Raw genomic sequence first — 23,947 nt, 5'->3', positions numbered from 1 at the left:
AAATGCAATAACTGGAGTAGGATTAGTTTGTGCTTTAGCGTCATTGAATATTTTCTGTTTTTTTCTTCAAATTAATAAGATTAACATCATGTCATCACCTTTGTCTTTAACTCCACCATGGTACGGCATACTCTGTTAATTTCTCAGATAGAGTTCGTGCTCATAATGGCAGAGAAGAATTAGATTAATTGAGAATATATTGTCTAGGCAGGTACCGAATTAATCCTCTTGTTTCCTAGCTAGGCTTTTAATGATTTGTACCGATGGAAGGAATTATATTATTTCTTGATTCAACCTAAAAAACATTATAGTTATGTCCAGTGCTTAGCATCAAATCAGATACTCCCGTGCTGATGTAAATATTAGTAATGACCGCCACTCACATGCCATAGATCCTCGAGATAGTCAACCTGTTAGTTATACACAGTTCGACAGCTATGTTGTACCAAGCTCAAAATTTAGTCACACTTTGGTGCCTTGGGTTTTATTTTTGCTAGGCGCCCCTGGACGCCTTGGACAGTATTGCCGCTCTACAGGAGAAGGAGAGAAGAAAGGAAAGCTAGGGTTTTTATTCATTCTTTCCCCTCTTCATTGGGTTTTCTCCTCGGAAGCAAATCTCAAGCCTTTGTCGGTCACCCGTCGGAAGCGATTAACAGAAGACAATGTCGCCATCATATTCCTCCTCCGATCCCCAAACCAAAGTGCCCTAACTTGTCTTCTCCAACTCCATCGAGATATTTGTCCTCAGATTCATCCAGTTTTCCTCCTCCCCCTCGTCGTCCTACTAATACTACTACTGATGAGTCCAGCTTAATCCCTGCACCAGAAAAAAATTTTTCCGGCGAAGATGTGGATGACACAAAGGGGTGGAATTGTCAAGGAATTCCTGTCGAAAACTTGAGAAACGGACGAGAACATGTGAGTGCTAAAGAAATCTGCGATAAATACAGTGGAAGGTACCATGACTGCGACCCGTCTAACCCTATAATAGAATATTGGTGGTATTTGGAAGAAAAAGCGAAGGAAATTGAGGATTTCAACAATTTCGATATTGATCGTTTCCGTAAGGAGTGTGACACCGCACATGTATCAAGATTCTGGGAAATGTACAAGCGTAAACTGGTGTTAGAGAAAGGTTCCTATTCCGAGCACGAGTGGGATACGACTAGTGAGGACTGAGGAGAAGAAAAAGAAATCGTACGACACTTAATCTGGACGTTATCATTCTGTAATCTTTTTATATTTTGGGATACTTAGATTTTAGGTCTCAATTTTATCATGACCAGTGTTGCATTTAGGTTCCAAAGATTGCAGATTAGAGTTTGGGTTCAACGAACATTGTTGATTGCCGAGGAAACAATTTTTATTTTTAATCAAACCATTGTTGACCGCCTCAAATCCTGTGTGCCTTTTGTAGGTACACAAAATAGGTTCGCTCGCGTGGCCGCACGGGAAGGCACGAAATAGGATTGAAGAATCTCACTTAAAGATCTCGGTCAAGGACTTGTCAAATCAAATGTCAGAATTACCTCGCCACTAACTAATAACACGAATCACAACGCATCCTAAAACGAAGTACCTCGTATAAAGAATCTAAACTACGAAGAATCAGTTGGAGTACCCGGCAAGACACCAGTCACGAAATAAAGATTGACGAAGTAAGGTTACTTGGCTAGAAAGATAACTTGTGAAGTAAGTAAATTATGGAGCAAGAAAAGAGACAGCTGTCCCGACAAACACCCAAAGTTGTTAGAGAAAGAAAGGGGGAAAAATCATGGAAAATGATCTGGGCGAAGTATAAAGCATCTACACGACTAGGGTTGATTAGTCTATAAATAGGGTCCTTGGGAAATGTATAGGGGGTCGGATTCTTTGGTGAAAGAGAGCTTTGCTTAGAGTGAGAGATTAGGGTTTCCTTGTACTCAAAAACTTGTATTTTTCACTACTTTGAATGGTTAATCAATAAAGAATTTCTTATCCAAAACCTTTATCATGTCTTAGATCTGTTTCTTCTCTTACTTGGCGGTGCTACTGGGTTTCCAGTAGTTACATTTTGGCGTCCAGTAACAGGGACTTAGATCGGGGATTCATCCTCATCTAAGAGTTTGAGAAAGGTTGAAATTGCTTCAAAATTGTAGAAGTTAGAGATTTTGGCGAGTTATTTTAAAATTAGGGTTTTGTAGATCTTAAACGATTCATTCGTAGTCAAGACTATAAATCTAGGAGAGAGAGTGACCCTTGGGTATTGCATCGGAAGATTAAAGGCAAGAAATTAGTCGGATGAGATCGAACCAAAGATCAGTTGATGGCCAGAACACCAGATCGAGCGAGGCACTTGATAGCGACGAGAAGGAGCAGACGTTTGGAAGCAAAGAGAGGAGGAAGAATGGAAAGGGCAGAAACATCGATTGCAGGGGAAAGACAAGGCGCGAACCAACGAAGGAATAATCAGACCGGTGAATATGACTTTAGGGAAGGCTCAGTACACACTTCCGACACGGACACCGCTGTAAAGGAAGAAATGACCCATGAAGAGTTGGAAGAAAACATTGATGAGGAACACATGACGCTGGAGCAGCTAAGGGAGACGCTCCGCCTTGAACGTCAAGGATACAGGGATCTAGCGGAGCATCATGCTCGGTTGATGAGGCAAAACACTATGTTGGCACTACAAAATCGACAACTTAACGAGGAAGCAGCGGCAGATGCCATGGACTCGGAAGGAAACACGATATCATCAGGAGAAGAAGAGGCACGACAGAGGAGATACGCCCGCAAGGACGACGGAGGATAGCGGCGAAGGAGACAACGAAGAGAAAGTAGTGAAGAAAGAAATCTGAGAAGGACGTTGGAGGAAACGAGATGGGAAGTTCAAAGAAGAAGGTATGAGGAAGAAAGGAGTAACTAAGACGAAATGATGCGATGGGAGGAAAGGCAACACGATGTAAACCGGAGACACGAGGAAGCAATCAAACGTGGGTAGGGAAGGATTAGCGTGATGAGAGGCGACCATCATGAAGGAAATGGAGGAAACCTGAACCAAGAGGTCTTGAATGAGCTAAGAGATATGAGGACGCTGATAAACAATTCGCGAAGAGGTGGCAGGGTGCAGCTGGAAGAGGCGATAGAGGAGGCACATAAATCTCCATTCACCTACGAGATAATGTATGCGGACATTCCTAAGAAGTGTGTGCTACCGACCTTTTCAAGCATATTCAGTGGATCAGAAAGTGTTGTGCAGCACTTGAAACAATATACTTTATCATTGATGCAGTGGGACGAAACGAAGCGGTACTCTGTAAGTATTTCCCGGCGAGCTTGACCGGAGAGGCGTTGGCATGGTTTGACGGACTACCAGAAAGGTCGATTTCGTCATTCAAATACCTGCAGAGAATATTCCTAACGATGTACATAAGTAACAACCTGTTGAGGCTAGGAATCGAGACCTTGTTTAACCTAAGTCAAAGACCAACGGAAAGTTTGCGAGGACTAGTGACAAGATGGAGGACTGTGTGTAGCGAACTCGCGGGACGAGTTGACGAGAAAAATTTATCCTAGCCTTCGTGAACGCCTTATTCCCGACCGACCTGTTATACACCCAAATATTCATAATACGAAACTCCTTGACAATGAATGAATTAAGGGAGTACCAAGAGGAATACATAGCGTTGGAAGAGAAGCAGAGGCAAGTCAGCGAAGTAACCCCAATTTCAGAAAATGAAGAAAACTCAAGGATTTTACCGACAACAGTACATGTCGTGGAGGATGATCTGAAATATGAGAAAGGGGAACCTTCAACCCCAGTTCCGGCGAAACTTGTAGCTGTGTCAAGCGGAGATCAGGAGTGGATCGATCAACAGAGGTATGAGGAGTCAAGGCGAAGTAATTATGAGCCACGAAGCCATAACACAAGATATCATCACAAAAGTAATCAAGGACCTAGGTTTGGAGAACGAATACCAAATGCACCGGCCTTTGAAGATGTAAAGCTTTCCAGACTCAATATGACTATGAAGAAGGTATGGGAAGCGATAGTACTGACATAAGAGATTCCGCCCCACCAAATCTGGGAAGTGAACCACCTTCGAGTACTAGGAGTCATGAGTTTTGCAGGTATCATCGGTTTCACAGACATCATACGAATGACTTCCGAAACATCTGAAGGATCATACTCCGTCTAGTGGAACAGGGGAAACTCGCTCATTTTCTGGAGGTATATGTACAGCCGCCCTCACCCCCACCTCGTGACAATCAACAGGTGTACCCGAATCGAAATAGATCGGGAAGCTCACAAACTGAATTGTAATTCGATAATACATTCAGCCAAGAGCATTCAAAATTTCCATGATAATATACTCAAAAGAGTGTATAAGAGGGACTTCGCAGGGAATGAGATATTCAGTGTGGCGAAGAAGGAGCTATTAGAAGAGTGGCAAAAGAGGGAGATAAGATTCTCAGCAAAGGACGTACCAGATGAAGGAGCTTCGCACACAGATCCATTGGTCATAACCTTAAATTTCGGGAAATACTCAAAGTGGGAGGATGACGAAGTCAAGAAATAAAAAAATCTGGGCAATAGACAGAATCCTGGTGGATACGGGGACCTCGGTTGACATTCTCTTTTATCATGCATTTAGAACCATGGGGTACAAGGTCTGAACCTTGTACCATCAACATATAATATATATGGGTTCAATGGGGTTGCATCAAAGCCGAAGGGAGAACTAGTCGTGAAGATTTCCGCCGGCGAGTTGGAAACAAATGTTACTGTTTGTGCGATAGATATAGACTCACCTTATAACGCTCTCATAGGTCGACCGTGGATACATGGGATAAAAGGGGTTGCATCTACATATCATCAGGACATACGGTTTCCCATGCCAAGCGCAATAGGCGAGATCAAGGGAGATCTATAGGATGCGCGAGATTGTATCGAAAAGGATCTCCACAACTATGATGAAACGCTGAGGAGGAAGATAGAACAAAAAAAGAGGGTATGCGAAGCAAAAAGCGCGAAAAAATTGATAGTGTTCACCATTGGGATTAGCGAGGAGCAGAATACAACGCATAAAAGCATGGAGGAGGAAGACAATATGACGATTGTCAATGAGAGGGATCGCGAAAAAACTCCGGAAAATGAACGCCAAGTTGAGATAAAGCAAAGTGGAAAAACAAAAAAGGGAAAAATAACTGAAGAAGTTGAAGTAGTGAGAAGCTAGAAAGAACCCCCCAGTGCCAAGGAAAAACGAACCCCCCAAGGAGGAGCAAAGTCAAACAACTCCAAGCGCAAGAAGGTATCAATACAAGAGGCTAAGAAAAGTGTTGAATTGCCCGGTCATTTCGTCAAGGAAAATGATGCATGCAACGAAGACAAGGAGATGGAGGAATTAAAGGAGGAACTCTACCAAGAAAGACGATGGAAGGATGACTTGGTAAGAGAACGAATAAGGCTAGAAAGGAAAAACGAGAAGCTCTTGATTAAGAACAATCACCTAAAAAGAAAATAAACAGAACATAACACCCAAAGGGGAGGAAATTCTTCGGGAAAGAAATTGGCAACTAAAGGGCGTCATGAGTATTGGCGAGATAGAAAGGGGCGAGGGGAACAAGATGAACGAGAAGATATAAAAAAATCTATAGAAAGCAGCAAGAAGGAGCTCAGGAAAAGGGAATATCGTATGCAGCAATTGATGGTGACAAGGAAAAAAGGCGCAACGAGCGATGATCCCGTAACAGAGAGAAAATCTAGAACGCGGGAAGAACTAAAAATGATGAATAAATGTGCGAGAAGTGATCCATGTAAACCACAAATAGCAGCACAATTTTCGTTGAAGCAAAGGGAAAATGAAAGCTTGCGCAGCATTGTGGCGAGGTGGGATACAATCTTCAAAGAACTAAGGGGAAGGCTACCAGAAGAAGATTTAATACGATCGTTCATTTATGCACTGTCGTCCAGACACCCATTATTTTCAACATTGTTCAAGATCAGGAACGAGGTGTAGATGAAGGAGTTAAAAAGGTACCAGTATAAGCACATCCGCCTAGAAGAAGAACGCTGAGATCAAGGAAGAATCATAGAGACGAGGAAATGTACTTGTGAACTTATCATTTGGCAATGTATCAGATTTACAAAATAATAACAATAATATTTTGAAGTTTGATTCAAAGATACGAATTTTCATAAGGCATTTGAAGCGAAATAAACCCCAACACAGTCAAGTAAGACCTCGGATTTGGAGGCGAATGAGATACACGAAATAAATGGTTTCTAGGGAAACTTAAACCCTTCGTCTAGGAAGGCTGAGAGTCCACAGCATGCACCCTAGTTCACATGAAAGTGCAAGAGGCAAGACCTAACGCATGTCGTGAACAACTCTCAGAAAGGAATCTAGAGGCAATGATAAGACCTATCCGTTGAGGGTCTCTTTTATGATGGCCTTCGGTAAGGAGTGCGGAGTATGACCAATGCGCCGACGTATTCGGTTGAGTTGCGGGTGCCTGAGACGTCTGGAGCGTTACCAGCCATGACCGTATGGAAAGTCTTGGCTACAATTCACTTGATCCCAAATAAACCTCACTTAGGGTGTGACTTCGCAAACTCAAGCCATATCGGCGAAGGGGATAAGAAGTCACGAAAAAAACTAAATGTCGTAATAACTGGATGGGAGGAGACCAACATGCATGTTAGGGTTAACCTCCTTGAAGGGGAAATTAGGGGGGATATAAAGGGATGGCACCCTCCAGATTAGGGAGATGCGTGACCAAAAAAGACGGCAATGTCACGGGGCTAACATTCATGGGAATGGCTAGGCCTGTCACATTGTCGCGAAATGGGGTTCATAACAGGTGCTAAGACGAGGTGGATGGATTATTATTTGAAAGGATAATGAGCGCTTGATACTTCGTCGAATTAAGATCCTTCAAAAAGGATGAGGCACAATAAAACCTTAATTAGGAGGCAACGTAAGACCTCTAAAAGTGACACATGAAATATGAAACATGTAAAACAAATAAGAAAGGGAGATATAAGGTAATATAAAAAAATAAAAAATAAAATAAGCAACAAAAGCCAAGAACAACACAAGAGGCATAGGCGAGAACTCAAAGTAAGAACACGCAACGAGGCAGATAACAAGGTTTAAAGCTTATGTGTGAAGTCAAAATGGCGAAATATCACCCTCTCATTTTATACCTCGGAAATACGCAAAAGAATAAGAGTCAAGTATATACTTTAAATTTTGTTATTCTTTTGAGTATTCCCTCGGAGAGTATATACTTGATAGATGGATTAAAGGAGAAGCGATACTCTTCAAAGAAAAATCATGTGATCAACAAAAGCATTACTTAAAGAAAATCGGAAATACATAAAAGATCCAAGATATCCTTCCCCCAAGTTTGGGAGCGCCCAGATAGAGAAAACTATTCCCAATATAACCAAGGTTGAAGTTAAGGGTATAAAATAGAAGAAGTTAAGATTGTTGTTGAAGAGGAGTGTCATCAGTGACTGACACTTCACTACAAGAAACGAGGATTTAGTGTCAAAAATAATTGTCAGGAAATCCCCTGTTTTTGTCTCGAAATATTTTCTGAGATTGATTTTTTCTGTCACGAAGTTGTCTCAAATACCCCGTCTGGGAAAGTATTTCGGGACAAAATTATGAACGGTCACGAGAAAAATTAATTAATAACTAAAAATTTATTGTCAACAAAAATCGCTTTCACCAATGAAATAATAATCGCATTAATGATTATTATTCAAGACCAATTAAATTGTCTCAAAATCAGAATTTTTGTGTCATTGTCTTTGAGGATAACTATTTAAGACCAAAAAAATTGTCTTAAAAGCCAAAAATTTGTGTCAATTTAATTTGTCTTTAATAGTAATTATCTGAAACCAAAAAAATTGTCTCTCATTAGTTTAATCAGAGACAAAATCACTAGCCCTTGAAAACAAAATTCTGAAGACTAACTAGTTCATCTCTAAATATTCTATTAGTGACCAATTTTTTGCCTCCGAAAAAAATTGCGGGACAAAATTCCTCCTCTCCGAAAGATTTATTTTTGTCTCTAATTTTTTTTGTCAAAGACAATTTATTTTTCCTTTGAAAGGAACTTTCAAAGATAAATATTTTTGTCTCCAAAAATAACATGTTTTGTCCTTAAATATTCCATGGGTGACAACTCACTTTGCCTCGAAATGCTTTTTTCAAAGACAAATACTCTCTTTCTAAAAGATCGCCTCTAAATATCATAATAAATGACATTTAATTTTGCCATAAGAAGTTAATTTCTCGGAAAACTTATTAAGGACTACTTTTCTTCTTTAGAAGAGAATTTCAAAGGCAAAATTATTCGTCTCTACAAGATTTTTACAAACCAACCGCAATCGAAAATAATATCAAAAATTCATTCAATTTTCTTTATTCGTCAAACCTAAAAACAATAAAACCAGCATAAATAGAAATTCATCTAGATATTAAATCTCTTCCGGATTCGTAATCTGCTTGCATCTTCCGGATTCTGTCCTTTTAAATCTTATTCCAAGAACCTCATTGTAAATATCAGTTTCATCTCTTTGCTCTCCTTCAATGATACTTTTTTGTTGGAGATGAATATCTTATCCTAAATAAAAATTACATCAATAAAATTAAGAAAAAAAATTAGACAAAAAATCAAAGGAGAGCACATGGCTTCTCTTTGGCTGCAACAAAGGAGAGCAAGTGAGAGAAGAGTTTAATAAAAATTGAAACATACATATACATATAATAATCAGAATAAACAATATCTAAGTTCTAACCCTAAAGAAACACCCCTGACATCGTGTATCATGCAGACAACATTAACTACCGGATGAAAGAGACATGATCACATTTTTCAATCACATCTGCCTACATGTATGCCAAACCAGCATGCTTTATGAGGCAACAAGCCACTTAGGTACCATGAGGTAATTTTTCTCAACCATTATGGACTAGGTACTAGTTCTGTGATCATAGCATACAAAAACATAAAGTGTGTTGTCCCCACTTCGGCGTTGTGCAAAAATTCCTTTTTATACAATAGCTACACCCTAGGCCATTAATAATCATGCCATTATGTCCTTAGAGTAACTATAAGTTGTGCAATATGACCAACTCTTAGCGTATGTCATTCCAAAGTCCACTGGCACAGAATAATGTATTTCAACTCATTACATTGTCCACTGGCACAAAACAATGTATTTCAACTCATTACATTGTCCACTGGCACAAAACAATGTACTTCAACTCATTACTCCACATTTTTAACTTACAACGTCATGGTACTACCATAGTAGTGACTTGTAATACCCCTGATATGCAAGCGACAAGACATCATATGCTTCATGTGCAATATCGTCTCTCTTTGGAAATAAATATTTGAAGATCATAGCGTTTCTCTTTGCTAAAATCATAATGACGCTCCCAAAGTTCCTGTGTCACTAGCCTATTTTTCAGTGTGTCTACCATATGGTAAAAGGGAAGTAGAAATGTACACCCCCGTCTAATCCATAGCGAAAAGTCTGAAATTACTATTAAAACTAACAAATTGAATGTGCGCATCTTAAAGATCAACATATCATCCGGAGATGACCAAAAAAACTTGCAAGGCCCACAAGAAAAAAGATTACCTAATGCAACGCTTAATGATTTTGTTAGGTGTTGCAACCGACTCTTCTCCAACTACATCACATCCCGATTCCGCAGCCACCTAACCAAAAAAATTAGAAAACATCGAATACACAAAATCAGTAAAACAAACAAATTTAAAATATGAACAAACGTACAATACCAACAATAAAATTGCAGTGCTGAAGTCATGTATTCTCAATCAAAAACCTTGTTAGAAATCGGCATTGACACCCTAATTAGAAATCAAAACCCTAATTAGAAATCAAACCCCTAATTATATATGAAATCCCAAGGAAAATCGACAGTTAGAAATCAAAACCCTAATTATAAATCAAACCCCTATATAAATCAAATCCCTAAGGAAGAAACGACAGTTAGAAATCAAAACCCTAATTATAAATCAAGTCCTTAAGGAAGAATTGACAGAAGATGAGACAACTAGTTAAAATCAAAACCCTTAATATAGATCAATACAAACTAAAAACTGAGATATGACTGAAATTTATAGAAAATCTACCATTGATTAAGAAACTTGAACACACTAAGCATCTAATGAAGGTGGTGCATCACCTGATTTGCTACTGGTGTGCTCTACTAGAACTCTTCCCTCTAATTTTATTTTTCTATTTTTGTTTCTTACGATTGATGAAGAAAATACCACAAGAGAGATTGAGAAAGAGATAGCAGACGAGAGAGAAGGAAAAGTTAGAAGTGAGGAAAAAAAGGGCAATTTAAGAAAGTGACAAGCTTCCGCACACCTGGCCAGAAATTTTAATCGTTATATAAACTGGCTTTTCTGGTAGATATAACATTTGGACCCACCAAAGTGGTCAACCACGTTGATTTAGTCAAGAAATTACCATTGTATCCTTACCAATTTATCATTCTACTCTTCTTCCTCTCTCCGCCTCCTAATAACTCTTCCCATTTTCTATCTGTGATTTTCTTTCTCGGCAGTGAATACTTGCTATGTAATCAACTAATCGTTCCTTTCAAACTACGAAGAAAAAACCACTAATTCTACTTCTATGGATAGAAGCAGCGGTAACGAGACCGAGACAACAAAATGAATTTCTCTTGGAGGATCAATAAATCAAGTCCGTGACTATTCCTTTGAAATTCCATCAATATGGGATGATGGGTTAGTATTAATTCATCTTCGGATTGTTTGTTTGATCTTAAATTCATCAATTAAGTTTCTGAATGTTAATTTGGGGGTTTCTTGACAAATTTGGGGGTTTGGTTTCTGAAATTGATTTGAAGTTAAGATGGAGAAGAAAATTGGATATACATACAATCTGAAATGTTGATATTAAATATTGGGAAGAAAAACTAGAGTGCTTGATCAATTGGTATGAATGTATGGGAATTTTGCTGAGCTTCGAAGAATGTGTTAGTGCTTGATCAATTGGTAGTTCTAGGCAAAGTTATGGCTGAAATTCAAGCCGAAAAGAATAGGGGATTGAGATAGGTTGTCTGCCGGTGATATGAACACTACCAAATCCAATTAGACCCCAACATTTCATGAGATGTTTCTCCATCCGACATGGTAGGAGAAACATCAATTATTCCATCTTTTTACCAAGTAAAACCAACCCATTCTCACCTGATTCAAACTGATGCTTTGTTATTGATTATTCATAATGAATTTGGTTTATGGTTGATGAACATTTAGTGTTTGTGATTGTTTAGGAAATTGAGTTTGTGTGAGATATGAATTCAATATAGGAAACGAGATATGGAAAATTTTAAGAATCAATCACACATCTAACCCATGGTTACCAGTTTCACACACTGAACATGTATGTAAAAATGACTAAGTAATGTTCTTCACTTGGTTTGAGTCGCTGAGTTGGCTCAAAAACGACTCCTTAAACTAACTCGACCTAGTCAATCTATGATAGGGGTGTAAATGACTTTTACTAAGAGGGATAACTGACACGCAGGCATCTAACTGATTTTATCCGTTTTTTCCATAAAACGGGAAGGAAAAAGTCAATGTCGGCCATTTTATATAACCATTTAAAAAAATGATCACTTTTTTAAATATGAATCAAAAAGCTGGCCACTTTATTAAAAAGCCCTTTTAATAAAGAGAAAGAGCGGATCTTGGTCAAAGAATATTTACTGAGCTCTGGATATCTCTCTTGGACTTCTCCGGCCCAAGTAAAAACATTTATATTTTTTGTAATCCGACATGTCTGATTCATATAGTTCGACTCAGTATTTGTTGTTTTGAGTTGGCTCTGACTTATCCGACTTAAAAATATGTGAGTAAATGGCTTGGTTCCATGATTTAAGGACATTTCATTCCACGACTTAAAAGGATCCAAATCAGGATAGGTCTGACTCATGTCGCGAGTTAGCAAACTGTAAATGTACGCGTGAGAAGTACGAGGTTCGAATGAGATCAAACGAATTCATGAATCAGATTTAATATTGGAGTTAGACTTATGTAAATCATTAAGTTGATTTTTATAGCCAGAGAGCATTTAAAGGTTCTCACACTGAAATAGATGCATAATGTCAGTATGATCATTTTGAGTAGATATAACACACTTACAATTGTGTATCAAATAAAATGAAATGATATAATCTTAATTGTGCATTGTCCATAATTGAACATCTATATCTCTAGATAAACCATAGAACACAACAAATGATATCCTTTCTTGAGTTAAAAACAACTTAATGTAATGTCTTTGGACAAACTTAAGGGTGTCCTTTAATATCTAAAAACTTCAAAACTCATTTGATATTTCTTATATATAATTTTTGGATTTGATATCCGATTTTTTTTGTTCCAATACAAAATTAAGACACGAAGGTATCCGCATCCAAAATTGTATGAATACATATATATATATTTAAAACCTACAAAAATGTGTATCAAACGTAATTATTTTTATTCCATTACATATTTATTTAAGAAAACTTATACATATCTTCATCCTAGCTTATTATGTCATATAAATTCTTTATATAAAAATAGAAGCATTTTATTATATTTTTCTCTTCTAATGGTTTCGGATTGGACATCCGTTTATACCAAATAGACGAACTTTATATTATCGAGAACATCAGAAGGTATACAAGCCTCTTATTTTCTTGAGATATTGTTTGCCTTTGCTATATAGTGAGTTGTGTGGTTGGGAATGAGCGACATTTTAATTGCTAAGAAACAAGTGAGAAATCCCGTTAGCTCTCTTATTATAGATATCAAAGTGTTGCTTCTTAGTTTGTCCATTAAAACTTGATGATTTTTTATTTGATTGCGCAAATCTGTTTTAGAGAGTAATTTTTTTGTAAGCTCTTTGCTCTTTTCTTCTTTTATCTCTTTAGGTTGCTATCTTGGCACCCTTTATTTTTTATATTACTAGCCATTAACCAGTGCCGTAACGACACGGGCCTTGATGTGAGTTTATTTTTCATATCGTACAAAATGTTTTCCGAATACTTATCAATTCCTTCTGATCCGATGTATGTTAAATTTGGCTTGGTCATAGATATCGTAGGGATATCCCCTGTTTTGTTTTCTTTGTTCTATCGGGTAAACAACTAATGTTGTTAACACACTCCATTAAATCAGAAAAAATTTCTAAAATTATACGCGTTGTCACCGTATAAAATTCACAAAAATATATACTACAAATAATTTTAAAGGGAGCTTGTAGGCAATTTAATATCTTAAATTAAGAAAATGAGTTCACCTCCGTGATTTTTTATTTCCTTCCCCCATTTCCAATTTAAAAATATGTACTTTCTCGGACCTTTTTTTACTTATTGGAATATATGTTATTAAAATTTTACTTCTCCAAATATATCTTTTGATTTGTAAGACCATGTATACACTCTTATGTTGCGAAGTCTATTTGGCAGATAAGTGGATATGGTCAGCTTCAGAACCGTCAGCCTCTTTTGTAGCCGTTTTTCGTAATCATTGCATGGCTTTTTATGGTCGAGGAGTATGCGGCTTAATCGCAATATATTTTTTTTTGGAAAGATAGAAATTTCAAAACCGATTAATATGTAATTGGGGAGGCAAGATCGAAATTCCCTTACTGTCATGCATGTTTCAATGATTGGGTACATCTTTTTTGTTACTTTCCTTGCAAATTCGCTCATACAATCCGGTAGTCTCTTACACCTGACAATAGGTTCCTATTGTTTCCTCTAGAATCTCCTACCAAAGTATGGCATAACAATATTCTGTTTTTTAAATGTGCAGCAGTCTGGTGACCAACTGGTACGGTCTCGCTTCTTTTAATTTATACTATCTCTGGTATTTTTGTACACTCAGAAAGGACAAATTATGAATAAATGGATCTTCCATCGTTCGTGATGGTCATCGTAATGACATTGTTTGATTATTCATTCTTTACCGCATATCAATTCGAATAATTGCTATCAATAAGAAGAGTAGAACACGGAGATGTTATAACCTATTCCAGAAAACCGAACAATTGTAGAGTAAAACACATAAGTCAGGGTTCATTATCCGAAACCATAACATTTGATGATGTCTTTGTTTTCTTTTTAATGCCAAAAGTGCAATCTTATTGATTTAATTTTTGACAAAAGTGAAATTGTCTGCTTAGGTGTTGAAATACGTTAGATTAGTGATGCCAGTGTCAGAAAATTTCCTTCAAAACCACTATGGATTTATATCAAGATTGGGAAGATAAATTATATTATTATATCAGCACGGTTACACAGGGGATAAATCAGACCTAAAAATGCCATCGTGGATCATGACCAAAGGGACTAATACTGAAATGCAAAAAAAAATATAGAGGAAATTACACGTCAACAAAATGCAGTAAGAGAGACACACCATAATAAAATAAAAAAAAGAAAGCATACCAAAAATAAAAAATACAGACATACAAATAAACATGATATATTATTCCCAGGTATTGTTTTATTTGGTGCAAATCTTTATAATGCTTAATCTTCGACAATGGTACACTACGGGAAAAATATACATCTACAACTGGAGATTTACCACTCTTCGCTAAACATCGTAGAAAGTCATATGTTTTACAACTGGTTTCAAAGGAAGAGTTGTCGTATATCATCACTGCCAACCCTTAGGAAACAAGGGGTTGCGCTAAGAAAACAAACGATAACTCCTTAAGCAAAAAAGTTGTGACGACATTTAGCTATAACAACTCTGTTCCATAAAGGTAGTGACTAAGCCTATCATAATTTTCACAAGAGTTGTTGAAGAATACCAAAATATGATGATGAAAAATAGTGTTAGAGGGGAGATTCGAACATGAACCTACTGCATGGAAGTCTGGCTCATCAACCATCCTTACAGTTCACAAGTTTTGTTTTTTTTTTTTCTTTTTTTTTAATAAAAACGTATAACAACACTTATAAGTGTTGTTGAAGTAAAAATATAGAATGTTGGAAAAAATGAGATTAGAAGGGATATTCGAACATGAATGTACTGCATGGAAGTCTAGCTCATCAACCATCCTTACCGTTCACAAGTTTTGGTTGTTTTTTTTTCTTAATAAAAATGCATAACAACACTTACAAGTGTTGTTGAAGTAAAAATATAGAACGTTGGCAGAAATGAGGATGGGTGGATTTGATCCTCAACCTCCGGCATGAAAGTCTACACCACTAACCATTCCTACACTATCACAAGTTCTGTCAAGTTTGTGGTTCTTTAATATACTAATTTTAAGACAACCCTATATAAGAGTTGTGAAACAAAATATAATGTCCAAAAAAAATGCTCAGGTGACTAAGCCGCAAAATATTCTGAAGGAATCTTACTTGTAAATGGATGGATTCGTCATTCTTACCAAGTTTCCGACTTAGAGTAGTCCACTCACGGCCAGGTTTCGATCTCGGAGAAATAGGGTTTGTTTAAGATTTTGTAGAATATTCCGAAGCAATCTTACCTGTAAATTGATGGATTCGTCGTTCTTACCAAGTTTCTGACTTAGAGTAGTCACTCGCAGCCAGGTTTCGATCTCCGAGCCTGGTTTGCATGTAATATTCATAAATAGGGTTTTTTTAAGGTTTCGTAGAATATTCCGAGAGAATATTACCTGTAAATGAATTGGTCGTTCGTAACAAGTTTCTGACTTAGAGTAGTCCACTCCCGGCCAGGTTTCGATCTCGGATCCTGGTATGCATACAATATGCAGAAATATGGTTTGTTTAAGGTTTCGTAGAATATTCCGAAGGAATATTATCTGTAAATGGATGAATTTGTCGTTCTTACCAAGTTTCCGACATATAGTAGTCTACTCCCGTCCAGGTTTCGATCTCGGAGTCTGGTTTGCATACAATATGCAGAAATACGGTTTGTTTAAGGTTTCGTAGAATATGCCGAATGAATCTTACCTGTAAATAGATGGATTCGTCGTTCTTACCAAGTTTCTGACTTATAGTAGTCAACTCACGGCCAGGTTTCGATCTCGAATCCTGATATGCATACAATATGCAGAAATAGGGTTTGTTTAAGGTTTCGTAGAATATTCCGATGGAATCTTACCTGTAGATCGATGAATTGGTCGTTCGTAACAAGTTTCTGACTTAGTAGTCCACTTGCGTCCAGGTTTCGATCTCGGAGCCTGGTTTGCATACAATATGCAGAAATATGGTTTGTTTAAGGTTTCGTAGAATATTTCGAAGGAATATTATCTGTAAATGGATGAATTCGTCGTTCTTACCAAGTTTCTGACTTATAGTAGTCTACTCCCGGCCAGGTTTCGATCTCGGAGTCTGGTTTGCATACAATATGTAGAAATACGGTTTGTTTAAGGTTTCGTAGAATATTCCGAATGAATCTTACCTGTAAATAGATGGATTCGTCGTTCTTACCAAGTTTCTGACTTATAGTAGTCAATTCACGTCCAGATTTCGATCTCGGATCCTGGTATGCATACAATATGCAAAAATAGGGTTTGTTTAAGGTTTCGTAGAATATTCCGATGGAATCTTACCTGTAGATCGATGGATTCGTCGTTATTACCAAGTTTCTGACTTAGTAGTCCACTCGCGGCCATGTTTCGATCTTGGAGCCTAGTTTGCATCCAATATGCATAAATAGGGTTTGTTTAAGGTTTCGTAGAATATTCCGAAGGAATCTTACCTGTAAATGGATGGATTCGTCGTTCTTACCAAGTTTCTGACTTATAGTAGTCCACTCCCGGCCAGATTTCGATCTCGGAGCCTGGTTTGCATACAATATGGAGAAATAGGTTCTTTTTTAAGGTTTCGTAGAATATTCCGAAAGAATATTACTTGTAAATGAATTCGTAACAAGTTTCTGACTTAGAGTAGTCCACTCCCGGCCAGGTTTCGATCTCGGAGCCTGGTATGCATACAATATGCAGAAATATGGTTTGTTTAAGGTTTCGTAGAATATTCCGAAGGAATATTATCTGTAAATGGATGAATTTGTCGTTCTTACCAAGTTTCTGACTTATAGTAGTCTACTCCCGGCCAGGTTTCGATCTCGGAGTCTGGTTTGCATACAATATGCAGAAATACGGTTTGTTTAAGGTTTCGTAGAATATTCCGAATGAATCTTACCTGTAAATAGATGGATTCGTCGTTCTTACCAAGTTTCTGACTTATAGTAGTCAATTCACGTCCAGGTTTCGATCTCGGATCCTGGTATGCATACAATATGCAGAAATAGGGTTTGTTTAAGGTTTCGTAGAATATTCCGATGGAATCTTACCTGTAGATCGATGGATTCGTCGTTCTTACCAAGTTTCTGACTTAGTAGCCCACTCGCGGCCAGGTTTCGATCTTGGAGCCTGGTTTGCATCCAATATGCATAAATAGGGTTTGTTTAAGGTTTCGTAGAATATTCCGAAGGAATCTTACCTGTTAATGGATGGATTCGTCGTTCTTACCAAGTTTCTGACTTATAGTAGTCCACTCTCGGCCAGATTTCGATCTCGGAGCCTGGTTTGCATACAATATGGAGAAATAGGGTTTCTTTAAGGTTTCGTAGAATATTCCGAATGAATCTTACCTGTAAATAGATGGATTCGTTGTTCTTACCAAGTTTCTGACTTATAGTAGTCAACTCACGTCCAGGTTTCGATCTCGGATCATGGTATGCATACAATATGCAGAAATAGGGTTTGTTTAAGGTTTCGTAGAATATTCCGAAGGAATCTTACCTGTAAATGGATGGATTCGTCGTTCTTACCAAGTTTCTGACTTATAGTAGTCCACTCCAGGCCAGATTTCGATCTCGGAGCCTGGTTTGCATACAATATGGAGAAATAGGGTTTGTTTAAGGTTTCGTAGAATACTCCCAAGGAATCTTACCTGTAAATGGATGGATTCGTCGTTCTTACCAAGTTTCTGACTTAGAGTAGCCCACTCGCGGCCAGGTTTCGATCTCGGAGCCTGGTTTGCATCTAATATGAAGAAATAGGGTTTGTATAAGGTTTCGTAGAATATTCTGAAGGAATCTTACCTGTAAATGGATGGATTCGTCGTTCTTACCAAGTTTCTGACTTAGAGTAGTCCACTCCCAGCCAGGTTTCGATCTCGGAGCCTGGTTTGCATACAATATGCAAAAATAGGGTTTATTTAAGGTTTCTTAGAATATTCCGAAGGAATCTTACCTGTAAATGGATGGATTAGTCGTTCTTACCAAGTTTCTGACTTAGACTAGTCGAAATTACTTCAGGACCTATGTAACTAGTCGAAATTCAAACCGGAAGCACAAAGAGAAAGCACAAAAGTACAAAGAAACACACCAATTATCAAATTCACTTCTTAGTTTTCAGCTTCATTCTTATATATTTTTTGGATTTTTTTATATCAGAATGTCGATAACAATGTCCTAAATTTATTAATATTTTTTTTCGATTTTTATGCATTTCGAAAGTTGATAATTAAACCGAATACACGAGTTTAAACTAGCACAAAGAGAAACACACAAGTTTCTCAATCCGTATGAGCATCTTAAAATTAATCTACACCGTTACATAATTTATGCAATCCGTATGACCTCCTTATCTACGGTCCAGAGTATTTTAAGTTATCTAAACTAAAGAAGGGAGAGAAAACCTCTACTCATTCTCCGCCTCTTACCTGCGTCTCTCTCTGCAACCCCTAATTTCTCCTCTTTCCCCACTCTAAACTTTCATCTTCTAAGGCTAAATCACTCTCAGAAAATCCAATTTCATAACCCTAAATCTCCAGTTTCTTACTCAATTCATTCTAAATTTCTTACCCCCAAAACCGTTTTCTGAAACTCTAATCGACCCTGAATCTCAATTTAAAGATTTAAAATACAGCTTCTAGCCGGAAAAAATGAAGAAAAACCTAGTGGTGCGGTGAATCTAGATATTAAATCTCTGTCATTAACGTCTCATTCTTCTTCGATTTCTTCACTTAAATGAAATCTAGGATGTGCGTGTTCGGTTTAGAGAGACCTCTGAGGCCAAGTAAAGAAAGAAACAACAAATGTACGAAGTTTGCTTTGCCGAGAAGACTAGGTCGAAGAATGAAGCTTCTGTTGCTGAATTAATGGATAAGTGGGAGAATGAAGGTGGGGATTGAACTTACAGAGATGGGTTCACTGGATTTTAGGGGTTTGAGAAGATTGAACTGATGAGAAATCAAGATATGATGGTGGTGGTTATTATGATGAAGAAATTAGGATATTGGTGAAATTCAAATTGCAGATGAGGAATTGAAGATCAATCTTGGAAGAATCTCGAACCTGATCTTGAGTTGGTGTTGCTGGTTAGATGGAATGGTTGATGTTGGGACTTTGTTTGAATCCGAAGAAATGTTGGTGCTGATGAATATCGGGTAATTTTCAGTAACTTCACCTTTTCGCTGTTGATTTCTTGTACAAATAGAGGTACGATTGATTCTTCTTGAACCATTTTCTTCTTTTCTTCTGGTTGTTATGGTTTGTAACTTACCGATCTTCTTGTATTTCATGGGAGAATTTCGTTTTATACAACTTCTATTCAGATTTGAAAAATTAGGGTTTTGATTTCAGATTTTTTTAGGTTTTCTGTAAATTGTATCATTGACTTTTCTTTCGATTTCGTGTTGAAATTCTATGGGTTGAGTTTCTATTTATTCAAATTCTAATTTAGTTCTCTTTAAAGCATATTGGTTTTGACTTTGTTCTATGTGTTGGTGTTTGTCAAGGGTTTTAGAAGCTATGATGATGGTGGGTTCGATTTGGTAATACAGGGTATGGAAGATGTTATTTCAATGGATGTTTAAACATGAGTGATGTTGATTCGTGAACTGGTGGTGATGTTCTCAGTGAGAAGAAGATGGTTTGAATCGTGCTTGGTGGGATGGTGGTAGCAGGTGTTGGGATTGCAAGCCGTGAATAGAGGGTTTGTGGGGTTTGTGGTACAAGTCCATCAGTGGCAGTTTGAAGTTATCCTCACCAAGTTATGCTGAATTGATGGTGTTGTTGAATCTGACAAGGGTTAAGAGCTCATTGAGAAGAGAAGATACGAATGGTTACTGGTGGTGCTTCAGTCTCAGATGGTGTTGGTATAAAGTGGTGGAGCAGTTCAAGCATATCAAATGCTAGTGCTAGTAAGCATCCCTTTCTCGATAGGTCTTTTACTTTGAATTTCAATTTTTGGGTGAATCTTTACATTACATTTGATTATGGGTATTAGGTTTTTGGGTTTACAGAACTTTGTAGGTTTAAAAGGTTTTTTTTTTGGGCGTTCCTTGGGTGTTTAGATTCCATTAATTGTCTTAGTTTGAAAGTGAACTAATGACAACACCTTGGAGATCTGAAAGTGGTGTTTTTTGACTTGGTTGCAGAGATTTGATATTGTAAATGGTGTGGTCGAAGTCAACGGAGTTACAAAAGAGGTTGAGGCTGACAAAGAAGCAGGTAAAGATACAGAAGGTATAAGATATACTAAATCTTTGTTCAAGTTTTTCCATTTTGAAACAGTGTTTGGATTATCTTAACTAGATTGTGTACTTGCAGTAGAGAAGGGTGTCCCCGATTTTTGGCTCAATGCTATGAAGACAAATGAAGTTTGATGGAGGAGGTAAGTGATATGATTAGCCACTTTTCTCCTCGTTGGAATAAAATTCCAGAACTGTTTGTTTAATTTACTCTTTCTGGAATGTAGATCACAGAGCACGTCGACGAAGGTGCTATGAAGTATCTGAAAGACATCAAGTGGTGCAGGAACTGTACCTATATCTCCTTCTTTGTTACCTGAATCTTAAATTTAAGTGACGATTCTGATCTGTATGACTATAGAAGACACCTGATAGGGTTAACATAATGTATCATGTGTTTCATGTTAAGTAGGATTTTTTTCATGTTAATCATGTGGATAGATGATTTAAAGCATTGTGTCTATTTAAAGCACGTTGCACTTTTCAACACTTCTGTCTATTAAATATACTATGCACATCCAAGCTATTTAAAGAAAATAGGTAAATTTGGTACCAACTTTGTGTCGGAAGATGACTACATGAATTATGATTTTCTAAGATATTTAGTTCATGATTCCTTGATTTCATGTTTTTAAGCTCGGGTAGCATTCCCACCTGCATATGCTTACCTTTTTATTTTCTTTTTCATCTATTAGAATAGTCTAAGACCATTTGTGCACTTATACATGCTTTGGTTTTCAGCAATTGTGATTGTTTGTAGCGGTTGTTAACTTGGATTCTATAATCATGCAAGCTGATGTTTGATTTATAGATCATATAAATCCATTATATGTCGCTAATATAATTTCTTTGGCATAACTTGGTGAGGATAACTTCCATCTGCAATTCGGCACTTAGTATGCATCTGCTGAATTAGCTCTAAACCCTAGTTAAGAAGATGAGTTGTTTCCGTGAGCTGACGGGGATCTGAATTGCAGAAGAAGCTGATGTGGTTAGATTGGATTTTGGTTAAGTGGTTTATATTTACTGCCGGAGAAACTGAGGTGTTGTTGGTGAGATGAATTGGATGGTTTGTTGGGAAGTTATTAAAGGCTACAGGAAGATGTTGTGGTATTAAGTATTGCAGCAGGAGTTTTGAAATTGAAGTCATGTTAATGCAGATATTGAGGCCATGAAATCAGTTGTGGTGGTTGATGTTGAGTGTGAGATTGAATGGTTTGAGCTGAGAATTATATTGCAGCTGCAGACTAAGTGCCGTGTTGACGAGCTATATGGCTTGAGGCAGAGCTAAAGGAGATGGTTGTGCAAGAAGGGTTGAGAAAAGTGTGAGTCTGATGAGCTGAATGGGTAGATATGAGCTGCAACAAATGGATCTACTGCCACGTTTGTAGGGGGAGGCCAATGTCTGCGTTTTACGATTTATATGATATTTTTTTGGTCATGTTCAAAGAATCTATCATTTTCTTTTCTTTCGTTGTGCAACATATTTTCATACAAGATGATTTGAAGTTAGCTAGGTAATGCATTCGGAATGGCAGGTTAACTTGAATGAATGTAAATGTCATGCAGCTTAATGTGAATGTAAAATACTTTCGGCAATTTGGTTTCAGCTATAAATTTTTTTTTCAAAATAGTTTTATGCACACAACTTCTAATAAGAGTTGTGTTCCATATTTCAACTACACAAACCAAAGGTTGTGAAAGAATGTCTTTACGACATAACTAGGTGTTGTCCATCATAGTTCTACAACTCTAACAAGTGTCGTGCAAATCTTATTCATAATAGTAATAAGAGTTGCTACATATTTCTACAATACACATCCTAGGTTGTCTAAGATAACCCTTCAACTTATACAAGTGTTGTGTTACATATTTCTACGATACGCGTCCTTTGTTGTGTAAAAGAGTCCTACAACACAAGCAAGAGTTGTGTTAGGCTTTCAAAAAAAAATCGAAAGAGAATCACAACTTTGGCAAAATATTGTCGAACCATGAATCACATCACCCTTTACAACTCTTAGTCAAGCATTGTAGAAAATCTTGGACTTTCTACAATACCCCCCTTCCATAATGCATAAAATGGAGTTGTCGTAGGGGTACTACAACTCTAATTTGTAGTCGTCAATGATGATTTTTCCCGTAGTGGTAGATGCCGAGAAAGCTTCGGGCATCTTCTGAAGGAATGGTTTCTTGCAAGGTGGATCATTATCGGCCACAGTCTCATCTTCAGTGTGGATGATTATGGTATTCTGGGAAGATATGGTTGGAGTTGGTGCTGCAGGGAGCGAAGGCATGCAACATTGCAACAACGAAGCCTGGGGTAAACCTGGACCACCACTAACACATGCAAAGTTAGCCCAATTATGGTTTTTAGTATATTAAAATAAAATTTATTAGATTTCAATATAAAATAGAATATAACAACAACAAAAGAAAATAGAAAAAATTAATTGAAGACTTAAGTTTGTTCAATCTAAGCTTTATACATGACGTTTGTGATTAAAAAATAAAAGCTCGCCCAGATGCGGGGGTGGTAACAGTGGTATCAGGTGATTATGTTGTGGTGGCGTGTGACAACCCGTATTTTCAAAACTGACAATATGTAATTGGGGAGGCAAGATCGAAGTTCCCTTATTGTCATGCATATTTCAATGATCGGGTACATCTTTTTTGTTACATACCTTGCAAACTCGCTCATACAATTCGGTCATCTCTTACACCTGACAATAGGTGCCTGTTGTCTCCTCTAGAATCGCCTACCAAAGTATGGCATAACAATATTCTGTCTTTTCAATGTGGAGCAGTCTGGTGACCAATTGGTACGGTCTCACTTCTTTTAATTTATACTACCTCTGGTATTTTTGTACACTCAGAAAGAACAAATTATAAATAAACGGATCTTCCAACGTCCGTGATAGTCATCGTAATGACATTGTTTGATTTTTCATTCTTTACCGCATATCAATCCAGATAATTGCTATCAATAAGAAGAATCGAACACGGAGACGTTATAACCTATTCCAGAAAACCGAACAACTGTAGATTAAAACACATAAGTCAGGGTGCATTATCCGAAATCATAACGTTTGTTGATGTCTTTGTTTTTGTTTTTTTTTTAATGCCAAACCTGCAATCTTATTGATTTAATTTTTGCCAAAAATAAAATCGTCTGCTTAGGTGTTGAAATACGTTAGATTGGTGATGCCAGTGTCAAAAAATTTCCTTCAAAACCACTATGGATTCAGATCAATATTGGGAACATAAATTACATTATTATATCAGCACGGTTACACAGGGGATAAATCAGACCTACAAATGTCACTGTGGATCATGACCAAAGGGACTAATACTGAAATGCAAAAAAAATAGAGAGGAAATCACACGTCAACAAAATGCAG

The 23,947-nt window shown here is 37.3% G+C and overlaps 1 long non-coding RNA gene across 1 annotated transcript; it reads right to left on the bottom strand.

The window, feature by feature from the left end:
- Window positions 1-8,683: 8,683 nt before the first annotated feature.
- LOC113278646 lies at window positions 8,684-10,247 on the bottom strand. The gene is made up of 3 exons (XR_003325601.1): window positions 10,168-10,247; window positions 9,650-9,729; window positions 8,684-8,701 (listed from the first exon to the last, which is right to left on the bottom strand). It is a non-coding gene; the product is annotated as an uncharacterized LOC113278646 (long non-coding RNA).
- Window positions 10,248-23,947: the final 13,700 nt, after the last annotated feature.

This window comes from Papaver somniferum, chromosome 5, assembly GCF_003573695.1.
Source record: "Papaver somniferum cultivar HN1 chromosome 5, ASM357369v1, whole genome shotgun sequence".
In the NCBI taxonomy this organism is placed as follows: Eukaryota; Viridiplantae; Streptophyta; class Magnoliopsida; order Ranunculales; family Papaveraceae; genus Papaver; species Papaver somniferum.
This window is presented reverse-complemented; position numbering and strand designations above follow the sequence as displayed.